This window comes from Trifolium pratense, linkage group LG7, assembly GCF_020283565.1.
Source record: "Trifolium pratense cultivar HEN17-A07 linkage group LG7, ARS_RC_1.1, whole genome shotgun sequence".
Classification (NCBI taxonomy): Eukaryota; Viridiplantae; Streptophyta; class Magnoliopsida; order Fabales; family Fabaceae; genus Trifolium; species Trifolium pratense.
Genome location: NC_060065.1, coordinates 17,406,679 through 17,420,457, shown reverse-complemented (window position 1 = coordinate 17,420,457; position 13,779 = coordinate 17,406,679). Strand labels below are relative to the sequence as shown.

At 34.2% G+C, this 13,779-nt stretch overlaps 2 long non-coding RNA genes across 9 annotated transcripts; both read right to left on the bottom strand.

The window, feature by feature from the left end:
• Positions 1–763: 763 nt before the first annotated feature.
• On the bottom strand, positions 764–4,422 carry LOC123894537. Of its 4 annotated transcripts, none has more exons than XR_006803846.1 (5): positions 4,007–4,422; positions 2,039–3,651; positions 1,450–1,565; positions 1,187–1,320; positions 764–1,086 (listed from the first exon to the last, which is right to left on the bottom strand). It is a non-coding gene; the product is annotated as an uncharacterized LOC123894537 (long non-coding RNA). The 4 variants fall into 4 exon arrangements; XR_006803845.1 differs by having other exon boundaries at positions 2,039–3,592; XR_006803847.1 differs by lacking the exons at positions 2,039–3,651; positions 4,007–4,422 and adding an exon at positions 1,761–2,032.
• A 1,563-nt stretch (positions 4,423–5,985) lies between these two features.
• LOC123894536 lies at positions 5,986–8,681 on the bottom strand. 5 transcript variants are annotated; one of them, XR_006803841.1, is made up of 6 exons: positions 8,115–8,681; positions 7,753–7,810; positions 7,534–7,607; positions 7,142–7,213; positions 6,867–6,966; positions 5,986–6,373 (listed from the first exon to the last, which is right to left on the bottom strand). It is a non-coding gene; the product is annotated as an uncharacterized LOC123894536 (long non-coding RNA). The 5 variants fall into 5 exon arrangements; XR_006803838.1 differs by having other exon boundaries at positions 8,304–8,681; XR_006803843.1 differs by having other exon boundaries at positions 7,753–8,233; positions 8,313–8,681.
• Between the last annotated feature and the right edge of the window lie 5,098 nt (positions 8,682–13,779).

The window sequence follows — 13,779 nt, the reverse complement described above, 5'->3', positions numbered from 1 at the left end:
TAATAGCAGTAACTGATGCTTATCCTTAATTTTGTTTTTTTTATAAGAATGATACTACCTTAAAAAAAAAAGAATTCTTATTATAGATAATGATACATTCTATAATTTTATTTTATTTTTTTTGATAAGAATGATACTATCTCATGTACACACAGCGAAGAGAATTAATGCCATAAAGTACCATATATCAAGGTTGCGTGACAATAACAACCAAAACATGCATCATCATAAACTCATAATTTTTTTATTCAGTGTTTGCTAGTCAATTAAATCTTTAATATTTGTCAAAAAATAAAATCCTACTATAATAATAATAATAGTAAAATAGTAATACTAATACCATAAACGGAATTGGAGAGATTCACTACAACAAAAAAGGGGCTTTAATAGCACTTGTTTTGACTTTTAATAGCGCTTAAAAACGCTATTACTGATACCGCTATTATAGGTTCTGTACCTATAATAGTGCTTAAAAACGCTATCATTTGTCTACATTTAATAGCGCTTATTTATAAAACCGCTGTCGTACGTTGTTTTCTGCTTTCTTGGAAAGAGCTTTAATAGCGCTTTATTGTGAAACAGCTATTATAGGTCATATATTTAATAGCGCCCGTGCATAAAGCGCTATTATAGTCTTCAAATATACTAGCTTTAATAGCGCCCGCACCTACCTATAATAACGCTTTCTTGAATAAACGCTATTAAAAGTCTTTTTTAAAATAAAAAAAAAATCCATTTTTTTTATTAGGCTATACTTGAATACAAAAAAAAAAAGAGCCAACAAATTTCATTGATTATAATTAAACACCACATAAGACATTCGAAGAGGTACCATACAAAAGTATTGGTTAGAAAATATGTTACTCAAATCTCTTTACAAGTTACTAGAATACAATGGATATCTTCAAATCCAAATATAATTTACATTTAAACTAATCAGTATATGAATTACAGAGCATTAAATGCATTGCTAAGCATTGATAAAGCCAAAATTCGAAAGCATGCCTTCACGAACAGTCCATATTCCTGCACAAACTCAGCTTCAGACCCTCCACTTCGAAATCATGCCTAGACCTCAATATAACTCTGAATTCCACCAAATCGACACCCAGACGAAGATAATTTCGTTAGCTATCCATAGAAACAAACCACACTAAGTTCAGAGTTACAGAGAGAGATTTATTACCGTTTGAGTGGAGCCCTGTCCCAAATACGGATTTTACACAACTTAAGCAATTCCTCTTGTTTTCTTGTTCCATCAACAGTCCTTCCAAGCTCCGACCTTCAATTCTTTTCTCCATTTCAATCAGTTCCCTAACACTTTTCAATTACCCCAATTTACAGAGTATGTGTACATGCAATTGACCCCAAATGAGTGAAGGCTTTAAGGGTGAGTTTAGTGTTCATAAAAAGAGGGAAAGAGAGTGGAATTGAAATTACTAATTTTACCTTAGCTTTTAATACTCAAAACCAGCAGATTAAGATTGTTTCCAACACATGCAACCCTTTGGCCATGAGAGCACATGAAACTGGTTCAAGGTGTGGAGAGGAGAGAATCACGTTGCCTGAGAGAGAGAAAAGCAAGGGAAAGGTGAGTTCATGAAGAAGGGCAAATGAATCTGAAGCTACACATGCATTTCTCTTTGGTTGAGATTTGGATTTTTGTGTGGGGTGGAGTTAAGAAAGGGAATGAACGGACAGAGAAGAAAGAAGGGAATGGGTCTTCACTATACTGATGTTTGCTTCCTCCCAATACATACCTGTAATACTAGTCTTACTAGTAATGATACTTGTCCACTATACCCTCCAACTTATTACTAAAACATGTTTATGCCTTTGAACTATCTCATACTTTGATCAATAATTCTTCGAGTAACTTCAATCACCATTTCTAATTAATATTACTTATTTTAATTAAAGTCGGGTTGTTACACTTCATGACTGTAATAATAGAATGAGGTTACTATTGCAGCAACCATGGTAGAATGCAAATGATAACAGAACCAGTTGATTATGAATCTAAAGAAGGGGATTTTACCTCGAGAGTAGCAAGGATATACCTGAAGCCAAATGTAAGATGAAGTAAATAAATAACACTTGCAAACCACAAAACAGAAGAAAAGTAGAGAAGACAAGACCTGCCACCATCTTGTTTCTTACATTGTACCTGTTCAAACTTAAAATAGAGCAATTATACTTAATACTATTCAATTCCAACATTCTTCGGCTCCCTGGTAACCACTTAATCTTAACTATCTTTTGATTTTCTATAGAAGAATCACAGTTTATATCAAAGAAAGAATCTAGAAACACACACACACCAATACAGTTTCACATAAAACTAAAAGATGTATACTTCTATATATCTGATTAACAAAGCTTATTCTCAAATTCACAAAGCACAAAATACACTGTGCCTCAAAACAGAAGCACTGCAAGGCCAATAAAACACACATAGTAACGACCAGCAGGCACCGGAAGAAGCATATACAGGGACCAAAAAAACACCCAAAAAGAAAGTAATAGCAGGCCTCTTCGACGAACAACAACAAGAACAACAAAATTGAGAAAGCTGCTAGTTACCATACCTAATCATAAAGGACGACATCCTAGTAGTGATGTCAACACAGCTGTAATATATGGCAACCACAAACAAACCAAAACTACCCATTCTCAATACATACCACAAACACCAACCACACACCTAAATTGTAAGGCACCAAAAACCAGCCAAAGATACAACATTTCTAGCACCAAATGCCCAAGATGGAGACAAAAAAACAGAAGGCACACTAAAAAAAGCTAGCTACATCCAAACAAAGTACCCCTCTCTAAAGCTACAAAAACAAATCCAATACAAAACTCTAATGCAGTCCGAATAGCAAAAAAACACAGGCAGTAGCTACACATCAAAAAATTGTAGCAACACAAAAATATAGAACAGCTGTAGCTAAAACACTAAGCATCACAGCTTGAAGATTTTGTTTGCCAAATTCACAACTTCTAAAGCATGATAAGAAATCAAACATTGTAGGCATAGTCTTTTTTTTTTTTTTTGACTAAATGGTAAGCATGGTCTTATCCTCCATTTAATTTGATTTCAAAGCATCTTTTTCTAAAGTTCTAATTCTAATATATATCAAATATATTCTTTGTAAATATGAAGTTCAATACACATGATGGGCATAATAGGCTCACTAGTCCAAATATGAAAAATAACAAACCACAAATACAAAACAATCGCTTTAAACCCTAAATTAATTGTAGTAACAAACCACAAACCAATCACCTAAAACCCTAAATCAATTGTAGTAACATACCACAAAGAGCAAAAGTGGAGGAAGAAGAGGCATCCTGCAGTAGTCAGAGATAAAAAATTCAAAGAAATCTGCAATTGAACATAGGGCTCAAGAATAGAAACTTTATAAGTACAGAGAGATGAAGAAATATATATTAGCCACCCATCAAAGCCTAAATGAACAGCAAGCTCTGCCAGACGTTCTGCATACATTTGTGCAGACTCCTTTGTTGAAAGTAGTATATCACAGTTAGCCTTTCTCTCATCCCATTCAGTGATGAAAGTCCCCAACACCTAAAATATCAAATATGTATGAGCAGCCTAAAGCAGAAAAATCAATCCTACCCCCCACCCTGCCAAACAAATTAACCCTTAATTAGAGATGAATATGTTCCAATGAACTAAAGATAAGTGCAATTAAAAATCTACTAGCCTGATATGGAACAACCAGAAGTGGAATTAAAAATCTACTAGCCTGATATGGAACAATGAACTAAAGATAAATGCAATTAAAAATCACAATTTAATATTTTCCACTAAACATGTTCAACAACACCAGCACTGCAGTTGAAAAAATCACATCCAAATAGCCAACACTCAAAAACAACTTTGTCTACTAAATTAAATCAATTTTGCAAATTCAATTTTCTCAAACTTCTATAATGTGAGCTATATCCAACATATACTGTAACTTATCCCTAAGCATACCTTAATGACAACAATTTGAGTTGTAAGAGCACGGCGACGAAGAGAATTTATGGGTTATGGGATAGGGTTCACAGTGGTTTCTGGGTTCTTGGATATTAGGATTGACGAGGGTGATTGGAGAAGATGAGTGTGATTGGAGAAGAGGAACGATTAATGGGAAACGATTGCTCTAACTTCGATTTCTCTGAGTTCTGATTGCTCTGAGTTTGATTATAGAGGAACGATTTCTATCGAAGTTCGATCCTTTAAGTTTGAAGCTAGAAGACGATTGATTTCGAATCTATGGTTTGAGTTCAATGTTTCCTAGGAATGGTTTGAAAGAAGCTAGAAGAAGTTGATTTTGTTTCTAGGATTTGAGTTCTATGTTTGCTGGAAGTGGTTTGAAGATCGTGGGATTGAGATTGGGAGTGCGAAAATTTGATAGATCTCTGTTTTTTTTTTTTAATTATTATTTAATTAATATATTATATTATTATTGTTAGCAACAAGGGGTCAAGGGTTCGAGACCCACCCACGACAGGTTTTTATTTATGAATTTCATCTACTATAGCGGTTACGTAAAATGCGCTATTATAAGGTATCAACTTTAATAGCACTTTTTCAGAAGTGCTATTATAAAGCTGCGCGTTTATGGCTTTAATAGCGGTTTTTAACAAAACGCTATTATAGTATACTTTGGTTCAAGGATTTAACAGCGCTTTTCCCAAAAGCGCTATAGTAAGGCCTCCGATTTATGTTTTAATAGCGCTTTTTCAATAAGCGCTATTAAATGGGCGCTATTAAAACTCCTTTTTGTAGTCGTGATTAATGATAGTTTGACCAACTTGAATGGTTTACTCATTATTTTAATTACCATATATACAAAAACTATCATTAATATTATTAGTCAAAATTGGTGCGATCCTTAATAATAGGAAACGATAACATGATATGGACAAATCCACTATTAAATGGTAAATTGATGCGATCCTTAATAATAGTAAACGATAACATGATATGGACAAAATTGAATAGGGGAATGAGTAATTGGACAACAAATATATTTTTCAGGAAACATATTTTTCAGGAAACTCAGCATAAGTTAAAAGAGAAATCCATTTAATAGGAAACGATAACATATTTTTCAGGAAAATCAGCATACGTTAAAAATATGTTTCCTGAAATATATTTAATAGGAAACGATATCATGATATGGACAAATCCACTATTAAATGGTAAATTGTTGCGATCCTTAATAATAGTAAACGATAACATGATATGGACAAAATTGAATAGGGGAATGAGTAATTGGACAAATCCACTATTAAATGTTGAATCAATTAACGTGAATGCGAATGAGAAAGGGAAATAAATGTGAGGAATGATCAATTAACGTGAATGAGAATGAGAAAGGGAAATAAATGTGAGGAATGAGGTTGAATGAGGAGAGGAGAGAGAAAGAGAAATATGTCTGGCTTATTACATATTATAGATTGGGAGATTTTCAGATTTATTGCTTAAAAGTGAAAATAACTAAATTTGAGAAAGGCAAGTAGGAATACTATATTGTTTTGATTCCTCTCTTTGTCTTTATCATATACTCTTTCTAGCGCCTCAATAATAAAATGTTAATAGTAACGATAATTTAACAAAATAGACTAAGTCTATACTAGTGCAGAAAGGAGTTTCCACTACTGGCCAAAGGGACTTTCCACTATTGGCCGTGGCCAGTAGTAAATGCTGGCGTAGTTGTAAGTCTATACTTTCCACTTCGGGTCGTTTAATACCCGACGTGTTATCCTAATTTCTTCTGTAATTTTTATTTAAAATTATAGGGATTCCACGTCTGTTTTTCCAATTACCCGTAGTGGTATGTATGGTTTTCACGTAGGTTATAATGTATACCAGTAGTGGTATGTATGGTTTCAAATTTTTTAATTTAAATCATGGGGATTCCACGTCGGTTTTAATGAATACCAGTAGTGGTATGTATTGTTTTCACGACTGTTAAACTAAATATCAATAGTGGTATGTTTGATTTTCCAGTTTTTTTAGTTACGATAAACGTCGGTTTTAAGCAATGATTTAAGTAATTCAGAATCAAAAGAGAGTCCAATAAATGTCAAGCTCAGCTTGAGTAATGTGATTATAGAGGAAAAAACCTTCATACAAATATCATGATCAACTATATCAACTTATTCATACTAATTAAAACACAATATCTCTTTTCCTATGATTGATACCTAAAGGCAGAAAAATCAACACATCATATAAACACCCAATTCCAACAATAGACAAGTTAAACATTTCATATTGGAGCAAATAAAAAATTGCAAGTACAAACCAAATAGCACCAACCCCTCAACATAGAGATTCTTGACACCACACCTGCACACAATCAGACACAACAAAATTGTAAGTACAAAAATTGCAAAAAAATGAAAATGAACATATGGTTATAACACAAGCACCAGGTACAAAATCATTTTCACAGCATCATATTCACATCATTGTCATTATCATCAAATCCTCATAAAAACTCAAGACAAAGTTCAATCCATAAAAATAAAAACAAGATATAAGTCTGATATTTCATATGGATATGACATCCAATATATAACTAAAGTCTTAATCTTCCATGATAAATGTAATACATATTAATGGCATGAAATCAATGATTTAAGTACCAATCATAAAGTTATAGATAGAACAGTTTTCAATCCATAAAAACCAGCATTGCAGCCTTATATATCAAACAAATTCTATAACAAAGAAAAATAAGTCTCCATTCACAACTCAAATAAATTCTATAACCAAGAAAATCAAGTTGTATATTGTCCATGATCAAATAACTCTTGCATTACTAAATTATACACAATACCTTAAAGTAGAAACTATCCAATCATACTTGTAGCACTTTTAGATCGTTCTTGATTCGCAATCTCAATCAACCTTCCTAACCAAAGCCTTTTTTGGTTAACCTACTTGTTCCAATCAAATTATCACCGGGTTAGAAAAGAACACGCTAGAAATGAAAATAATGTAATAACTAGTACTGAAAATTAAATCAACTTATCTATGTATAAAAAGAGCACTTAGTTAATAAAGTAGAAACTAATGTAGGAATTTAAATTGAGCACAAATTAGATGGCAAACCTTCTTAGTTAAGCATATTAATAACTTAGTTTCCTTCTTCAACAAGTATCTTAAACAAACTTGTAATTGTAGCTGCAAGTGCAACCATTAAAACTAATTAAAATCATGACTAAAAATAACTCAAAAAAGTTAAGCATAATGTTATATAACAAAAAAACAACTAATAAGCATTCTCATGAGTAAAAGATGCATAACAACCTCCTACCTAAGGTATGAAAGTTAAAAGTAGTTTGAGATCCTAAAATAAGATTACAAAATCAGTAGGTACATTAAGTTACAAAATCAATGCCATTAACCTTACTAGGTAGGAAATTACTAGAATCATGCATACCAATACTGCATTTGCTTATTTAAATTTTAAACCTGTATGAAAGCATGAGCATATGACATACTAGAGAAACTCGCCTATCTAGTCCTTGTCTTTCCTTTGCCCCATTCAAACAAGAAACCACATGTCTTCTTACCTCTGTAAAGAGTTTGAATTTTGTAGTAACTATCTAATTAATGGCAGTGATTAAAGAAACTGTTAAACTAACCATTCATTCAAATGGTCCCTAAATATAGAGAGAAAAGCAGTGTTTGGATGGAATATTTTGACATGAGTGACTCACTTGTTAAGAATACAAGCATTTACACTTTTATTAGCATTTACAAAGAGGCATCCACTACCTGCATAGAATAGACAACATAAGTATTAGCACTTAAACTTTATTCCACTACCTGTATAGATTTATAATTACAAAGTAATGAAAATAACAAAGTTTTATGGATAAATTGTATACATAGTATAACAATAAAAAAAAAGTTCTGGAAGTAAATTTCACAAAATTTGATCAAATTAGAAAACCTGGTTCATTAATGTAACATCCATAACTACGTTTTCATTGATGTAACAACAATTGCATTCACAATTCATTCCATAAATTATTTCCTGACAAATATGCAATGTGCTGAACCAATAAATAAAACAAACCCAGCAGAATATGTAGCTCTTCTAGTAACTACTGAAGAAGCCATACAAGGAGACCAACCGGTCGACTTGATGTTTTGGACTGTAGAGGTTGGAACAGCGCCTACAGAGAAGAGCCACTTCTGTATGTAGAAGAAAAATTATGCAATACAATCTTGCAAAAAGAACTAACAACGGCCAAAATAAATATACCTAGATTACCATGTTTACTTCGAAAGGAAAAAGTTGAATTTCGAAAATAGAAAATGAAGTATCTGAAAATTTCGACGAATACTTTTCCGTTTCTTCTTCTCACGCGAACAAAGCACGCTACTTCTTCTTCTTACAGATTAGGGTTCTTGAGGCTTCGTGAGTGAGAGGGATTCGAGAATAAGCTTACAGATTAGGGTTCGAGAATGATTTTCGTGAGAGTGAGAGGGATTCGATTAGGGATCTGAGATTCAATTAGGGATATGAGAATGATTTTCATGAGATTGAGAGGGATTCAATTGGGGATCTGAGAATGATTTTCGTGAGAGTGATAGGGGTTCAATTTGGGATCTGAGAATGAAGGCTTGTGAGAGTGAAGATAGAGAGAGAGAGAGAGAGAATTAAGGGTTTCGTGAGTAAGAGAGAAAGAATGAGCTTCACGGTTTTTTCATCATAATTACAAGACTGCCACCGTGTTGATTTTTCACTTCCGTTATACTAAAACTCCGTAGTGGAATCTCTTGCCCATAAATTTTTCACTTCAGTTGTACCAAAAATCCGTAGTGGAATCTCTTGCCCTGAATGTTTCACTTCTGGTATACCAAAATCCGTAGTGAAATCTCTTAATCAAAAGTCTAATTTCTAGTAGTGCTTCTTTGATTCATCGACCTTGTTTATCTAATATAGTACCCTAATTTTTTAGGCAAAACTCATATTATCAAAAGCGTGAATGAACGTTAAATTTTGTCACCATACCAGTTTTTCGCGCGCGCCCTACGTCTTTTCCGTAAGAAACTCACGATGGTCAAACTTCGTAAGATAAACTGAACCCATACCTTGAAACTTCAAGCTTTCCCATTTTCAAGATGAACAACTCCACCTTCAACTAACTCTATAGTCTCAAAGTATTCATTCTTTGAACACATGTGAAAGGAGCATCCAACGTCCATGACTCAACACTCCACCGAATCTCAACTTCCACTAGCACCTCCGCATAATAAAGTTGTTGTTTCAGAAGTAACCCGAGTATTATTACCACCGCCTCTCCAGGCCGATCGTCTTCGCCATCTCCATTCACCTTTTATCTTCGAGACACCGGATAACAACACTCCATGTTTTACCCATCATCCAGAACATTAAAATTGCTTCCATCTTCACTTTCCACAATTCCAAATTGCTTTCGGAAAGTCCCTCGATATTCGACTTAAAACTCATGGTGCTCACTTCAAATCGTTCCAATTGCCCCACGGTGGGCACCAATTGTTGTGAATTCGTCGATAAAATCACACCAATAAAAGAACTTGATGAAGTGGAAGAAATAGTCACAAGAAAGGAGGGGTTTGAATTGTGACCCTTTTAAAAAATTTAATCCTGCACTTTACAAAATTGATCTCAAGTGACCCTTGAGGGAAATAAACATGTTCATGATGAGAACATTGTTACATAAGAGTTGATAATATTTCTTTTCTTTATGAGAAGATAATATCTTATTTGGTCAATCAACTTTGAATTCTTTTGTTGTTGCAAAACTTCTCACAATTCCTCTTTGATGTTTTGCACACATTGTTGCTTGTTCAATGAGTATCTTTAAGATTATTTAGTGGAGGCGTGAGTGTACTCATCATTGAGAATGATTAAACTTTTATGCATTGTGCATAAGCTCTTTTGAAAACCTCGTGGAAGATTATTCTCAAAACATTGTCAATTTGTCATCTTGACAAGCTTTGGTAGGATGATACTTTGAGTAGCTTTTGTCGATCTTTCGTACATGCATCATTCCTTTTGACATTAATTGCAATTGTAATTCTTCAAAGCATGTAGTACAAAACTCAATGTAAGTTTTGTCACACAACATCGAATATATTCTTTTGTAGCTTGTGATGCAGGTTTTTTCCATCTTGATTCTTCAACTACGATCCTCTTAATCTTTAATTCCCATTGTAAACCTTGTGGTGAAGATGAAGACTATTAACCATGAAGTTCACTTTCTTGCTTGAACGTTCAATGAATCCTCGTATGATTCAAACAACAGTCTTTAAAAATCTTCATGAAGCTTGTGATACTACTATTGTAATTATCTGATGATACTCCAATTCTTTCATTGTTTGAGTATATAAAATCCACTTGTTGATGTGAGCGGCCTCTTGCTTGTCCACTTTTGTCATTATTTGTCTTTGAACAAAAACTCAAGTGCAACCATCAGTAGATCACCATTCATAAAACTTAGCATTTATTCCATAAGGTTTGTTGTCATTAAAACACATATCAAAAAGGATTTTGCTTCAACACTTGATGTGTGGAGCAATAGAACGACAACCAATGATTAAGCGGAATAAGCAATAATAATAATAATAACTGATAAACAAGATAAAGGAGAAGAAAGAACACAATAATTTGTTTACCCAGTTCGGTCCAACAATGACCTAGTCTGGGGGAGAGAGCAGCCCCTCCGTTCCACTATATCAAAGAGTAACTTTACAAAGAAATTCTCAATTGAGTTACAAGAATTAATCCTAATTCTACCCAAAACCCGAATCTCTTCCTGTGGCCAAGAGACTCAATTTGATAAGTGTTTCCCAAGGTGTACCACAAAGATAGTTCTCCCAACCTAGAGTTGTACCAAGAGAAAACTTTTTTTTTCTCTCTAAAACCCTAGCCCTTGTGTGGTGGCAAACCCTAATCCTTGCCTCTACATCTCTACTCTCTTTCTCAATTTTTCTATGATAAAGCACTCCCTATTTAGTAACAAAAAATTAGTAATTAAAATAAAACAAATCCAAGTCAGAGTGTCTTCCAAGAAAATATATTTTTTCCCAAAAAATCTCCAAAACAGCAAAGATGCCAAAGAGATTCAACAAAGATTTTTCTGACTTCTTGTAACTGAGATTTCAAGGCATATCCAACACTTTCAGGTTTGAACTCCTTTGTATCATCACCCCATATATATCACGATCTTGGTGAATCAAAATTATTGGTAGGGAAACTTATATTCCTGCGGGCTGAAAAAGGTTTCCAACTTTCAAATCCTTTTGAATGGCGTTTCGGTACGTAACTTCTGAAACGCTCCAATATTTTAAAAAATTACATACTTCGGAACTTGCGGTCTGAAATCATGTTTTTATGTGACAATATGCTCCACAAGCCAGCGTTACCCAACCATTAGATTATTTAACATGCTTTTGGATTGTAGGTTACGAAGCTATGCGATTTCGGGTTGCAACTTCCAAATCGCTTTATAAGGGCAAAATGGTCACAATAGGGGGCCTCAAGTAACATAGGGGGCTTAAAAAGCAAAATTCAAATCCATATTGTTAACAATTACAATTTCTTGGCTAATAGTACCACCTAAGTGATGAGATGAAGGGGGTGGCTTTGATAAAAAAAAAAGGTACTAAACTTAATACACCACCCCTTGATTGTAACCAAATTTTGTTTTTTTTTTTAAAAAAAAAAAGCACTAAACTTTGTTAATGATAGAGAAAAGGTGCTAAACTTTATACACCACCCCTTGAATGAGTGATTAACCTCATTTTATATATAGATTAACAGATACTACGTTTAATTTAATAAAAACACACTTAAAACATATATAAATATGCAACACCATCAAAATGTAATCTATGTGTATGAATATGGAGTCATCCTTGAAAATGCCATCAATAACCTATGTTGCCTTGTTTTTTGCTATTGCCTTTGCATCTGGCTTATGCAATGCTTTTGAATTCGTTAACATATATGTTGGTTTTTACGATGTGCATTCTATTGAATGCTATAGTCAGAGCAACAGTGGAAAACTAACGGGCGAGATCACTCTTCAAAGGTTTGACTTTGGTTATATTATGCATTTGCATCTTCTTATTGGCCAACGTGGAATTTGTCAAGTAGTGTTGAATAATTATTCAAGTGCCTTGTTCACTGCATATGATCCACAATATGATCAAGGTCATCCTTTTGTCTATTGGAAGGTAAAGCAAGATGGGATATATCATAGTTGGGATAAAAAGAACTTTGTGAAAAAGGTTGTTTGGAGTATTCCTTGATAAGTTTTAGTTTTCGCACCCCGACTTACATGCGTGCCGCCTATATTCCCAATAATTTTGAATAAAACACAGTTTGCAAGTTAATGTGTGAACCATTCATTCACCTAATTTTCTATTTTCTGTCAAACTTATCAATTCGTGTAGCTTTGATACATTAAAGTATATTGGTATTGGTGGTTGTTAATGTTGTTTGTTTCTAACTAAAAACTTTTATGACAATTTAATATGTTTGTGTAACTATCTTTTTCAAATATCAACTTTCAAGTTTTAGTATAAAACAACCTGCAATGCCTATGATAATTGTTCTTGCTAGTGATTTGTAGATACCTAACCGGTGATGTACCAAGCTTAGGTCTTAGAGTTTTTCTGAGTATTTGATAAACAATGGATAGATAGTAACTAACGAAGATTCCCCTATATGTACCCTCCAGCATGAGGCAACCGTGGGCAAAGTAGTGGTCGAGGTCACCACCCCACATTCTCCATATTTTTTTTTTGAACGGCAAAATATTATTAATAATAACCGGTCTCTGCACAAGATGAACAGAAACCGAGATAAACGGAACTACAAAACAAAGGCGCCGTATATATGCGGAACACCAATGAAAAAGCTAAAAACAGACACCACCTAGTACACACTCCACAGTTGACAGACCATCAACCCGACCCAAAAAGATGCCCTAAGACTCTAACTCCCGATCTCGAATTAAAAGTGATCGGCCCATCAGAATACAAAAAGCAGCCTTGCGAGCCAAAATTAATGGGCAACGGTAGAATGAAAACATAGGCAGCTAAGTCCCCAGCTCGCAGTCCGCTCCAAACAGTCAACACCGATGCGAAAAAGGTCGACCAGATACAAAGAAACCTGCAAATCTCAGCAGATTTGGAAACCATCAGAGACTCAAAAACGAGTCCTGCAAATCTCAACAGATTTGTAAACGGTCAGAGAATCTCGTATCGAGGAAAACCAGTCACACACAGCATCAACTTCCCCACATTCTCCATATCATTTACTGTAGAAGTCAAACGGTCAACAACCATATTTCACCGTCATTTATTGGGTTGGGTTCGGCACTTAGTTATCCAAAGATAAGGTAATTAATTGTTTTTTCAACATTATTGAAATTCTTGAAAGATAGAAACAATATAAATGATGTGGGCTGGCAACGTCGACTTCCGAACAGCGATGTCTCAGCTAGCGGTAGAGAGTTTGTAGTGGTGATGAACTTGATGATTCCGGCCTTTGTGTTGGAGGGGAAAGGGTACATGCAGTCTTGTTAGCACTCCGACGCTCAAGTCAGTATATGAAAGAGGTTTTAAAAGAGTGTAAATGGAGGCGGAGAATGTCCTACCTAGGGATTGATGTATGGGCATATTTATATGGGAGAATATTAGGGTTTACAATACCGTGGGGTCCCCCATGTGGAGTGGATCAGCCA